Genomic DNA, 13,357 nt, shown 5'->3' with positions numbered 1-13,357 from the left:
CTTTTCCAGTAGGGCTCCTTTAAGATAGAGAGATTTTATGATGAGTAAGGTGTGCTTGATGTGTGTAGCTATCTGGCTTTACGAGGTATAATGTATAACAGTCCAGGTAGTGATCCAGTAGCATTTGATCTTGTAAACGTCAACTTGGTGCCTTTATTTTATTCTGTTTCATAATGCATCACTAACAATGAAAAAAGACATTCATGGAAAGCAGATCTAGACACAGAAACTTCAAGTAGAGTTAGTAAAAAGATTCTTCAGAACATTTTAATACATTATACAGATGTGGCATTTATTAACCCATTCCTGATATCAACCACACATCTACATGTGTTGGAGTACAGATCAGACTCAGGAGCTGCTCCTGCACCATACTCGGCAGATGTTGGCTGCGTTACATCAGTGATCTCAGCTGCCCCAAGGGCACACAATTCCGGGTGCTCATCAGGCCCCAATAACGGGATGACAGCTGGAGGTACTGCTAAAGACCCCCTTTGCTAAAATGTGTTGTTGTATCTACCAGTCACAGGAAACTGTCACTATGTACTGCAATATATAGATCAAACATCAGATGATCACAGGTTCAAGTACTCTAGGAAGACGCAAAAGAAAAGTTATTAAAAATACCATGAAATATAAAAAATTCAAACTACCTTCTTTTTTCTCATTAAAAATAAAGGCAATAATAAAATAAGCATTTGGTAGTACTGTGTCTCTAAAACTCCAATCTAGCAAAAATTATTTAACCCATATGGTAAATGTCAAGTAGCACAAAAAAAATCATAAATGCCATTTTTTGGACAAAGCAGCTCCACAAAATGGTTCAATATAATATGATAAACACATAATTTGTAAACCAAATTGTATCAATAAAAACAGCTAAAACCCTGATACAGCTCAAATGACAGGAAAAGAAAAAAAATATTGATCTCAGAAAATGGCAACACAAACCAAAATGTGTTTTTGTGAGAGAAAAATAGAAGCTCAAAAATGAAAATTTGCCACGACAACCCATTTTTAATGCCTTAAGTGTGCAGAATAAAATAAGAAAAAAATAAAAATCACACCTGGCACCGCTTCTCCACTGTCGATCTTATAACTCAGTTCGTGTCATGTCAGGGGAACCAGCTGTCAGACACAGGGAAAATTGTCATAAGAAAGGAAAACGTTGCATTTCCGTCACTCAGTGTATGGAGGCAGGACAAATTAACATGAGCTCTTTGGAATATTGAAAGGATTTTACTCAAGGCGACCATTAACCATAATCTTTTACGGTTATGTGAGGTAGGAAATTCCAAGCTGAGGTTGATTATAAGGTTTTAATCAAGCTTCTTTCCATCATATAGAATCAATTCTCTTTATACAATGCTTCCAGCAAACATATATAAATGTCTCTTCACCAAGGGATGAGTCTGGTGTGAGCTCTCTCACTTATCGTGAGGCAACAAAGATCTCTCATGGCTGTCCTGACTGCCTCTATGCTTTCAGCAGTCATTTCCCTGAAAGAACTGGTCTTGGTAGCTTATCTTAGTTCAGTCTGACAGGAGATTCTCTCTGATGCTCTTCTTCCTGCAGGTCCAGGACACAACAACTTTCCCACAATCCCCAGGGGCTGTGCTAACCACTTCCTGACTCACGTAACCACTTTAAACCCTCTAGTTGTTGGATGATTTTAAATCATCAATGCAGATTCTACTTGTCACATAAAGGCATTTTTTTACCAATCCCTGCCTTCTTGAATGTCACTCCGTAATTGTCATGTATATAGTTCAACAAAAAATAAGTCCACCATTAGCACAAACTACAGCTACTACCCCATCCCAATGTCCCAAAGCTGTACAATACTTACGTAATAATCAAGAATGTTGTTATTATGTTGGCAGTTTGTGCTATTAAAAAATATAATAAATTTGAAAATAGAAATGTATTTTCTATCTCTATGTTATCACCAGATAACAACAAGAAATAAAAGAAATATAAAAGACCTATAAATTAAGTCCAACAAAAAAGAAGCTGCATTTAACATTCAAGCAGAACACAATCATCTGATCCAATTTTCTCGCCAGTCTTGATGAGGGGGCGTGTAGGAGTCAGGACACTCCTGATTCATTAAAAAGCGCATGCTTCACCATGAATCTTATACATGTCAGTGATTAGAGTAAGAGTTTTGACATAGGGAACACGACAGCTTGTCATGAATTAGAAAAGATGTGGTGTCACACTTCCACTGCACCCCCGTTACTGCCTCAGCTGTGCCCATTTTGGTGGAGATGACAGAAAACGGCAAAAGACACAACATTCTTGTGCACCTCTGTGGTGCGCCAAAAATTAGTGACTTTTCGAAGCAATTTATGCCAGAATTCGGGTAAAATTGCCTTGATGAATCATTGACTTTGAAAAAAAGAACTATGCTTTGTCATTAGAAGACAAAAATGGCCTTTTCTTAAACTGGTTTATCTTTTGCTTCTATCAGTACACAAACAGAACATTATTAATATAGTCTAATAGCTTGTTCACAAATGAGCCCATTACAGGTAGAACCAAGTATCATTTGGCTCCAAAGTCATTATCTTCTGCTGGGCCTGGACCTATTATTACGACAGAGTGTCTGGTTTACTGGGGGAACCTTTGTTATTTTGTGAGTTAGTGTTACCAAAGCTTAAAGAAAATCTCCCAGCAGGATGTCACCCCCCGAACTATGTACATGCACTTGTTATATGTATAACTCTTTAAAAGACAAATCCTGTCATGCATTAACTAGTCTGTTCCTCCATTACTGAGAATTTGGCATTTGAATAGGTATGCAAATGAGGCTGAGCTTTGGACACAAGGAGCACTTTGTCACTCAACTCTATTCCCTGCCTAGTACTGCCTCCTCCTACTTTACTGACATCTCCATTGCTTGAAGTCACACAGCAAAGAAGCAGCCAGTCAAGCACGAGAAGGCAGCACTGTGTGGGGAAAAGAGTTGGTGAGACAAAGGATAAAATAGTGCTTCTATTTGTCCAAAGCACTTCAGCTTCATTTGCATATCAATTGGAAAAGCCAATTTCTCGGTAACAGAGATATGGACTGGTTAGCTAAACATATGACTGATCTGGTCTTTGGAAGAGTTATATGTGCATGTAAATAGTTTGGGGCTGGCATTTTGCTGACATGTTTCATTTAAGAGCACTGTGAGTTACGAGATTAATTGAGTTGCAACATTTATTAAGCAAATTCAGAAATGATTGACAATTGCTGAATTATGTTTCACATGCCCATGGTACTCCCTTTAGATAAGTGAAATATGCATTTCAGAAACATTTTTGGACATAAGATTAGCAGAATATTTCATCATCCAAAGAAACGCCATGTCAATAGTCAACTTCATTCCAGCAACTACAGAGACATCAAACTAGAAAACATTGCACTAGAGTTGAGCGACTTTGCCATTTTTAGGGTCGAGTCGGGTTTCATGAAACCCGACTTTCTCAAAAGTCGGGTCGAACGAAATCGGCCGACTATAGGGAAAAGTCGGAGGCCGACTGAAACACGAAGCCCAATGCAAGTCAATGGGGAAGCAAAGTCGGCAGGGAGTGGAGGACAGTAAACACACCTACCAGTGCCCATTTCAATGCCAAAAACATCAATTCTTATTACTGAAGCTTGGCAACCTTAATTTACTTTATAATAATAGTTACGCACTGAAAACTGGGGGTTATTTGGATAAAGTTGTGGGGGGGGGGGTAGGGCTAGCTCCAGGTTTTTATGTGCCCTGGGCCAAAGAGCGCCCCTTTAACACATACCACAACTCATGATGCTCCGATACGGCACAGAAATATAGGTATAGTACAATGACAAATACTTCACTGCTTACATGACATGACTGATCTATTTTAAAATCTACAATAGCTCAAAAAAAGGACAGTATATTACTCCATACAGTATTATGGCCACCACATTGTGCGCCATACAGAATAATGAGCCCCATATATTTCTCCATACAGAATAATTGGTCACATATAATGTTCCATTCAGTATATGATCAGTTCCACATAATGCTACAGTATGATGGTCCCCATGGACGATGCTCCAGTGTGTTATGGGCCAAAATAATGCTCCATATATAATGGCCCCCATTTCTAATGCTCCAATGTATAATGTGCCCCATAGATGCTGCTCCAGTGTCTGATCTGCCCCATTTAGAATGCTCCGGTATATGATGGGCCTCATGGATGATGCTCCAGTGTGTTATGGGCCCTAATAATGCTCCATATATAATGGGCCCCATTTCTAATGCTCCAGTGTATCATGTGCCCCATAGATGCTGCTCCAGTGTCTGATCTGCCCCATTTGGAATGCTCCAGTATATGGTGGGCCTCATGGATGATGCTCCAGTGCCAGATGTCCCCCATTTGGAATGCTTCAGTATATGATGGGCCCCATAGATGCTGCTCCATTGTCTTATCTGCCCCATTTAGAATGCTCCAGTGTATGATGGACCTCATGGATGATGCTCCAGTGTCAGATGTCCCCCATTTGGAATGCTCCAGTATATGATGGGCCCCATAGATGCTGCTCCAGTGTCTGATCTGCCCCATTTAGAATGCTCCAGTATATGATGGGCGTCATGGATGATGCTCCAGTGTCAGGTGTCCTCCATTTTGAATGCTCCAGTATATGATGGGCCCCATTTTTAATTAACCCAGGTATGGTATGTGAAAAGAGGTCCATGGAGTAATCTGAAGTGTGTGCTGCCGCATCCTTCACTTTTGGTGTGGGTGAAGGACACAAGGAAAGTGGTTGCTCCTGACCAGAAGCCTGCACTTACGACTCAGTGCTTGCATTTTTTTTAAACTTCAGAAGAGGAGCCGATAGAGCTGGAGGCTGTTTCAGCAATGTAAGCCAAAAAGAGTTCCTGACGCTCCGACTTTCAAAGCAGTCTACCTACTCCCAGAAAACGGAGCCTTACAGGTCTTCCAGAGCTACATCATGACGCAGATTCAACACCTCCTGCCTTAGCTGCTATTGTGTTTTTGGCACTACCAGCAGATGCACCACCACCACCATCAGTACCAGGTCGCCCCCCACGCCCACGTCCGCATCCTCTTCCACCATACTTCCTCATGTTTTAGAAAATTGACCCAAAATACCAGCAGATATATGGTACTTTATCAGAAGCGTACAGCTCTATACAGTCTACGGATAACAGTAAATCTCCGTATATATTTCATGAGTCATACACAGATGCTCACAGGCTCAGTATGGATTACCCAATAAAATAAAAAGGTGAAAAAGGTTACAGTTTCACCAGATACAAGGTATATATAGTATAGTGTAAACATTCTGAATCTCCGTATACATTTCAGGAGGCAGACACAAACGCTCTCAAGCTCAGTATGGATTACACAAGAATATGAAAAGCTGTAAATGGGTAATGTAAGACAAGTGTACAGCTGTATACAGTGTTGGCCAAATTTGAAATCTCGGTATATATTTCCGGAGTCACCCTCAGACGCTCACTCAGTCTGGATTTGACCATAATAAAAAATGTTGGAAAAAAGGTACTGGATAACAAGATAGCAAGTATATATATTATAGGGTACAATTGAAATCTCCGTATACATAGCCCCGTAGTCAGTCTCAGACGCTTACTCAGTATGGATTTGACCGTAACACTAAATGTCGAACAAAGGTACTGTATAACAAGATACAAGCTGTATCGAGTATAGGGTAAAAATTGGCATCTCCGATTCACCGTATATATAGAAGGCGTAAACCACACATGCTCACTCACTATGGATGATACCGTAATACAAAATTTTGAACAAAGGTACTGTATCAGCACATACCAGGTGTATCCAGTCTTGGGGTAATTGTAAATTTCCATCTGTACTTCCGGAGTCAGACACAGACACTCATAGGCTCAGTATGTATTACACCAGAATTTAACAAGTAGAAAAAGGTAAAGGTAGTCGAAGCGTACAACAGTATACAGTGTTGTGGTACTTTTAAATCTTCGTATATATTTCAATCTCAGTAAGCCAGTCCAGACTCTCTGCTACTGGAAACTACATGGATACAAGTACAGACGGAAATTCGAGTGTTATCAGAAATTTGAGAATTACTCATCGCGGGAAAACCTCCCGGTAGATGCTGCAGAGACGATGCAGACCCTTAATTACTGTGTCTGTGGAGACAGCGAAAATGGCTCTTTGTGAAGAAAGGGTTGCTTTATCGCAGTAGCGTGGATCACATCACCGTTACTCGTCTCCATCAAACTGTGATCATAGGGATAGATGTACACATGGTCCTCACTGCCTATCATGATGTGTCTGGTCATTTTGGAGTGCCAAAGATAGAAGCCACAGGCCGTAGGCGATTCTATTGGATTGGCATGAGAGGAGACATTGAAAAATGGTGGCAGGAATGTCACACGTCTGTGACTATCACAACTGTGAAAGGTGATCATAAAGCACCACTGCATCTGCTTGTAAGTTGACGTCCATTACAAATGGTAGCCATTGATCATCTGAAGGTAGAGGCCAGCAGGACAGGGCATAGCTACATCTTAACCATCATCGATCAATACACCAAATTTCTAGTGGCCGTCCCTGTGAAGAATTTAACTGCCCAGATTACACAGCGGTGGAGCAGAGAGAGGTAAGTATTGCAACTTGCAAGTGCTGTGGCCATGACCAAGCAGGGGGGGCACACTCGTCGTCAACGGTACTGGCACAGGGCCCCTCATAGTATGCTGGTGTGTCTGACGGTGAGTGGGTCCCCCACTGTCAGAGCCACTGTATTGTACTATGAGGGGCCCTGTGCCAGTGCCGTCGGCCATCTGTGGGCCCATCCACCTGTTCAGAGCAACGGCACTTGCCCGGGTGCGCCAGGTGTTGACCCCAGCCATTGGGGGTGGGTGGGCAGCCCACTTAGGGAGGTTTAAAAAATGGCATATGTTGATGTGTTGGCTGGACATTCAGCTGCTGCAAATGGTGGAATTGGGCAAGTCCGAGGAAGAGGAGGACAAAAGCGAGGCAGTTTTCTGGGAGCCTATGTGTCATCAGGGGAAGGTGGGACAAAATCCTTTGAAACCCATGCATGGTTCATTTTAATGAAGGTTAGATCATCAACATTTTGGGTCGACAGACAGGTCCTTTTTTCTGTCAGGATTGATCCAGCAGCACTTTAAGACTCTTTCAGATAACACACTAGCAGCAGGGCAAGCGAGCTCCTGTGAGGCATATTGTGCCAATTCAGGCCAGGCGTCCAGTTTGGAGGCCCAATAGTCAAAGGGGAATGTCTTGTGAAGGAGAACATCGATATGGGAGGAGAAGTAGTTTGTAACCATAGTTGACAACCGCTGTCTCCTGTCACTTTTAATCGATGCAGTATTAGCAGTCGTGTGAGCGGTACTTGAGAAATCATTCCACAACATGGTCATTAAACTTCTGTCTCCAACGCCACTTCGGCTGTGTGCACCACGAACACCTCTTCCATTGTGCCCACTACGGCTCGTGGGAGAAACAGCACCGCTGCTGTGTGCTGGGAAAGCCTCAAACAACCTGTTTACCAGAGTTGCTTGTTTGTTAGCCAATATTATCTCTAGGTTCTCCAGTGGCATGATGTTCTGTAATTTGCCTTTGCAGCGTGGTCGTCATCTCTCATCATTTTGGAAATGCGGGGGTCCCTTTTTAGGATCCGCAAGGCATAATCGCACATGTGGGCCAATGTTCCAGGTGTCAATGATGCACTGCGAGTGCTGGGTGGAGGAGCACTTTCTGCCAAATCCACATCTCTACAGTCATGCACAATCACTGTACCTGACCTTGGAATGCCAGCATTTTCTCTTGCCCCCTGAGAAGCATCCTCCTACCCAAAATAATCATCCCCCTCATCCTCCTCCTCTTCCTCTTCTTCCTCCACCTCGTCCAGGACAGTTCCCTGACCAGACAATGGCTGACTGTCGTCAAGGCTTCCCTCCTCCTCCTCTGCAGACGCCTGATCCTTAATGTGCGTCAAACTTTGCATGAGCAGATGCCTAAGTGGGATGCTCATGCTTATGATGGCGTCGTCTGCGCTTACCAGCCGTGTGCATTCCTCAAAACACTGAAGGATTTTACAGAGGTCTTTCAGCTTTGACCACTGCACACCCGACAATTCCATGTCTTCCCTCAAACTGCCTGCCCGTGTAAAAATGCATTACAGCTGGCCTCTGTTCACACAGCCTTTCAACCATGTGCAGGGTGGAGTTCCACCTTGTTGCAACGTCTATGATTAGGCGGTGCTTGGGGAGGTGGAGCAATCGCTGCAGCTTCAGCATACGACTGGAGTGTACGGCCGAGGGACAGATGTGCGAGCACAGTCTTCGCACCTTATGGAGCAGGGATGTTAACTCTGGATAATTATTAAGGAAGCACTGCACCACCAGGTTCAAAGTGTGAGCCAGGCAAGGTGTGTGTGTGTGAGTTTTGCACGGGCTATGGCTGCCACAAAATTATGGCCATTATCACTGACTACCTTGCCTGCCTCAAGATGTAGACTGCCCAGCCATGACTCTGTTTGTCACTGCAAGTAGTCGGCCAGTACCTCCGCGGTGTGTCTGTTGTCGCCCAAAGACATCATCTTTAACACAGCCTGCTGACGCTTACCACTAGCTGTTCGATAATGGGACACCTCGTGTGCAACACTGCCAACTGCGGATGGAGTGTTCGTGCGACTGCGCTCTGTGGATGAGCTTTCATTGAAGGAGGAGGAGGAGCGAAAGCCTACAGCCAACTGTTTCCTATACCTTGGGCTAGGCAGCACTGTTCCACCGCCGCTGTCCCAAGTGGAGCCTGCATCCACCACATTAACCTAGTGCGCAGTGATGGACACATAACAGCCCTGGCCATGCCTACTGGTCCATGCATCTGTTGTGAGGTGCACCTTTCCACTCACTGACTGTTTTAGTGCATGGACAATGCGGTCTTTCACATGCCGCTGGAGGGCAGGGATGGCTTTTCGAGAAAAGAAGTGCCGACTGGGTAGGTCATAGCGTGAGACAGCGTAGGCCATGAGGTCGCGGAAAGCTTCGTTTTCAACCAAACGGTAGGGCATCATCTCTAATGAGGTTAGTTTGGCAATGTAGGCATTCAAACACAGTGTACGCGGATGAGAGGATGAGTACTTTTTTGTCCTACTCAGAGTGTCTGGTAGGGTGAGCTGGACTGGAGAGCTGCATATGGGAGAAGTAGCGGTGGACCGGACGGAGTGAGAGGGGGTTGGTGATGGTATTGGTGGTGATGGCCTAGATTCAGTGTTGTGTTGCAAAATCATTGTGATTCCCTGAGTGCTTTGGCCTTGCGACAACACCTCCACATTTAATGCTGGTGGTATGCTTAACGGTGGCAATGGTCTTACAGTGGGGGAAGCGATGGAGAGTTGCTGGCTACCTTCAGTCGGAGCAGGTGCACATGTGCTACCTGAGGTTTTGTAGTCCGTCGACGCTTGCAAGTGCATGTTGATTAAATGTCTAAGCATGCAACTGGTATTCAAATTTCTGAGTTGTTTACCTCGGCTAAATGTCCTTCCGCACTTCTTACAGGTAACCTTTGCCTCCTCAGTAGGATTTTGGACAAAGAAGTGCCACACTGCACTTTTCCTACTATGGAAAACATTTTCTGGCCTTGCACGCTGTGTTAAGTTGACTGTCTGGTCAAGCTGTCCTGCAACTCTTTTAGTTTTTGGTCCACGTTTTTGGACAGCTACGGGCCTGCCAGATAACTGTTGCTGTGATGTCAATGCATGCTGCGGATCCTTCTCCTTATCTGAACTATTGCCAGCGCCACCCTCCTCCCCCAATGGATGCCAATCCGGGTCAAGAACTGAGTCATCCATCACCTCCTCTTCAAATTCATCTGCGTGTTCCTCTTTACCTTCCTCTGTGTCACCGTGTAAGGTGGTATAGTATGCGGGAAGGGGCACCTGAGTTTCATCAGGGTCAGATTCTGGCTCAATAGACTGCGAGGGCAATGTAGTGCTCTGGGTCCATGTACCAGCAGAATCATCTAGCAGTGGCTGTGCATCAGTGCACTCCATGTCAGATTCATCTTGGACTGGGGAATTCTGGATTTGACTGGATAACCCAGGTATGGTATGTGAAAAGAGCTCCATAGAGTAATCTGAAGTGTGGGCTGCTGCATCCTTAACTTTTGGTGGGGGTGAAGGACACAAGGAAAGGTGTTTTTCCTGACGAGAACCCTGCACTGATGACTCCGTGCTTGCAGGTTTCGAACGTTCAGAAGAGGAGGCAATAGAGCTGGTGGCTGTTTTGGCAATGTACGCCAAAACCTGTTCCTGATGCTCCGGCTTCAAAAGTGGTTTTCCTACGCAAAGAAAAGGCAACCTTACAGGCCTTCTTGGACCTGACGATGATGCAGGCTCAACACTTCCTTCCTTAGCTGCTATTGTGCTTTTGCCAGAACCAGCCGATGCACCACCACCATCAGTACCAGCTGTGCCCCCCTGCCCACGTCCGCGGACTGTTCCACCATACTTCCTCATGTTTGGGAAAATGTACCAAAAATACCAGCAGAGAAATGGTACTGTATGAGGAGCGTCCAGCTGTGTAAGGTGTATGAAAAAAATTAAATCTACGTATATATTTTATTAGTCACAGACGCTCTCACAGTATGTATTGGACCGTAATCCAGGAAGCAGATATACGGAACTGTATCAGAAGTGTACAGATTTATACGTTTTTTGTGTAACTAACAATCTCCGTATATGTATTTACTGAGTGTCATACACACACGCTGACTCTGTATAGATGTTATTGTAATGCGAATGGCAGATATACATTACTGTTTGAGAATCAGACAGCTCTATACAGTGTCTGTATGGAAATTGTCAATCTCCATCTATTTCTATAGGGACTGACACGCTGTCTCTGTCTAGTTTTCACAGTTGTCAAACAGCAGATATACGAAACTGTTTGAAAAGCGGACAGCACTCTAAGGTGTAGGTCTGGAAAAACGGAAAAACTCCTTGGCTTTTTCTTCCAGAGTCACACCTAGATAGCTTCTATTTGTCCGTGATACCAGCCGGTACATGGTAGTGTGTGAGGAGCGTACACCGCTATATGGTGTCTGTATGGAAAATTGTCAATCTCCATCTATTTGTATACTGACTGACACAGCCTGTGTGTGTCTAGTTTTCACCGTAATCAAACAGCAGATATATGAAACTGTTTGAAAAGCGGACAGCACTCTAAGGTGTAGGTCTGGAAAAACTGAAAAACTCCTCTGCCTTTAATTCCAGAGTAACACACAGATAGCTTCTATTTGTCCATGATACCAGCCGGTACATGGTAGTGTGTGAGAATCGTACACCGCTATACGGTGTCTGTATGGAAAATTGTCAATCTCCGTCTATTTATATAGGGACTGACACGCTCTCTCTGTCTAGTTTTCACCGTAATCAAACAGCAGATATATGAAACTGTTTGAAAAGCGGACAGCACTCTAAGGTGTAGGTCTGGAAAAACTCCTCGGCTTTTTTTCCAGAGTAACACACAGATAGCTTATATTTGTCCGTGATACCAGCCGGTACACGGTAGTGTGTGAGGATTGTACACCGCTATACGGTGTCTGTATGGAAAACTGTCATTCTCCGTTTATTTGTATAGGGACTGACACACGCTGTCTCTGTCTAGTTTTCACCGAAGTCAAACAGCAGATATATGAAACTGTTTGAAAAGTGGACAGCACTCTAAGGTGTAGGTCTGGAAAAACGGAAAAACTCCTCTGCCTTTAATTCCAGAGTAACACACAGATAGCTTATATTTGTCCATGATACCAGCCGGTACACGGTAGTGTGTGAGAATCGTACACCGCTATACGGTGTCTGTATGGAAAATTGTCAATCTCCGTCTATTTGTATAGGGACTGACATGCTGTCTCTGTCTAGTTTTCACCGTAATCAAACAGCAGATATATGAAACTGTTTGAAAAGCGGACAGCACTCTAAGGTGTAGGTCTGGAAAAACTCCTCGGCTTTTTTTCCAGAGTAACACACAGATAGCTTATATTTGTCCGTGATACCAGCCGGTACACGGTAGTGTGTGAGGATTGTACACCGCTATACGGTGTCTGTATGGAAAACTGTCATTCTCCGTTTATTTGTATAGGGACTGACACACGCTGTCTCTGTCTAGTTTTCACCGTAGTCAAACAGCAGATATATGAAACTGTTTGAAAAGTGGACAGCACTCTAAGGTGTAGGTCTGGAAAAACGGAAAAACTCCTCTGCCTTTAATTCCAGAGTAACACACAGATAGCTTATATTTGTCCATGATACCAGCTGGTACACGGTAGTGTGTGAGGATCGTACACTGCTATACAGTGTCTGTATGGAAAATTGTCAATCTCCGTCTATTTGAATAGAGACTGACACACGCTGTCTCTGTCTAGTTTTCACCGTAGTCAAACAGCAGATATACGAAACTGTTTGAAAAGCGGACAGCACTCACTGTAAGGTGTAGGTCAGGAAAAACGGAAAACTCCTCAGCTTTTTTTTCCAGAGTAACACACAGATAGCTTCTATTTGTCCGTGATACCAGCCGGTACACGGTAGTGTGTGAGGATCGTACACCGCTATACGGTGTCTGTATGCAAAATTGTCAATCTCCGTCTATTTCTATAGGGACTGACACACGCTGTCTCTGTCTAGTTTTCACCGAAGTCAAACAGCAGATATATGAAACTGCTTGAAAAGCAGACAGCACTCTAAGGTGTAGGTCTGGAAAAACGGAAATACTCCTCGGCTTTTTCTTCCAGAGTCACACCCAGATAGCTTCTATTTGTCCGTGATACCAGCCGGTACACGGTAGTGTGTGAGGAACGTACACCGCTATATGGTCTGTGAAAAAATGAATGCTCAGTAACTCACCAGGACAAAATAATAAAAGTTGGAATGCTTTGAAAAAAGCAGTTTGAACACCAGTGTGCACACAGCAATGCAGCTAGCAGGTAGCCTTACAATGCAGCCTAATCATCACCAGCGCTGCTGCACAAAAGCAAAAATCCTCCCCTTTCACTGCACACTAACTGTACAGTGAAAAGCGCTATCAGCAGAAGCAGTTTTTTTTTCTTCTTCCCTGCCTAACGCTCTCCCTATTCAGAATCAGCAGCAACCTCTCCCTATGCTAAGATCGGCAGAAGTAAGATGGCGGTCGGTGGTCACAGCCTTTTATACCCACTGTGACACCACACAAAGCCAGCCAATCACTTCAATGCCCTTCTCTAAGATGGTGGTGGCCGCTGCCTATGTAATCGCATTGCCCTCAGTGTGCGTCCTCCATCATTGGCTGAAAAAAGGCGCTGGAAGCATA

The 13,357-nt window shown here is 44.1% G+C and overlaps 1 protein-coding gene across 3 annotated transcripts in view; it reads right to left on the bottom strand.

Moving 5' to 3' along the window:
* Window positions 1–13,357, bottom strand: part of CPLX2 (complexin 2) — a 312,758-nt gene that overhangs the window by 5,155 nt on the left and 294,246 nt on the right. The gene's annotated exons all lie outside the window — the stretch shown is intronic.

This window comes from Dendrobates tinctorius, unplaced genomic scaffold (assembly GCF_039654945.1).
Source record: "Dendrobates tinctorius isolate UK_male_01 unplaced genomic scaffold, ASM3965494v1 ptg000001l, whole genome shotgun sequence".
In the NCBI taxonomy this organism is placed as follows: Eukaryota; Metazoa; Chordata; class Amphibia; order Anura; family Dendrobatidae; genus Dendrobates; species Dendrobates tinctorius.
The sequence above is the reverse complement of the archived record's forward strand: the minus strand, read 5'-3'. Positions and strand labels throughout refer to the sequence as shown.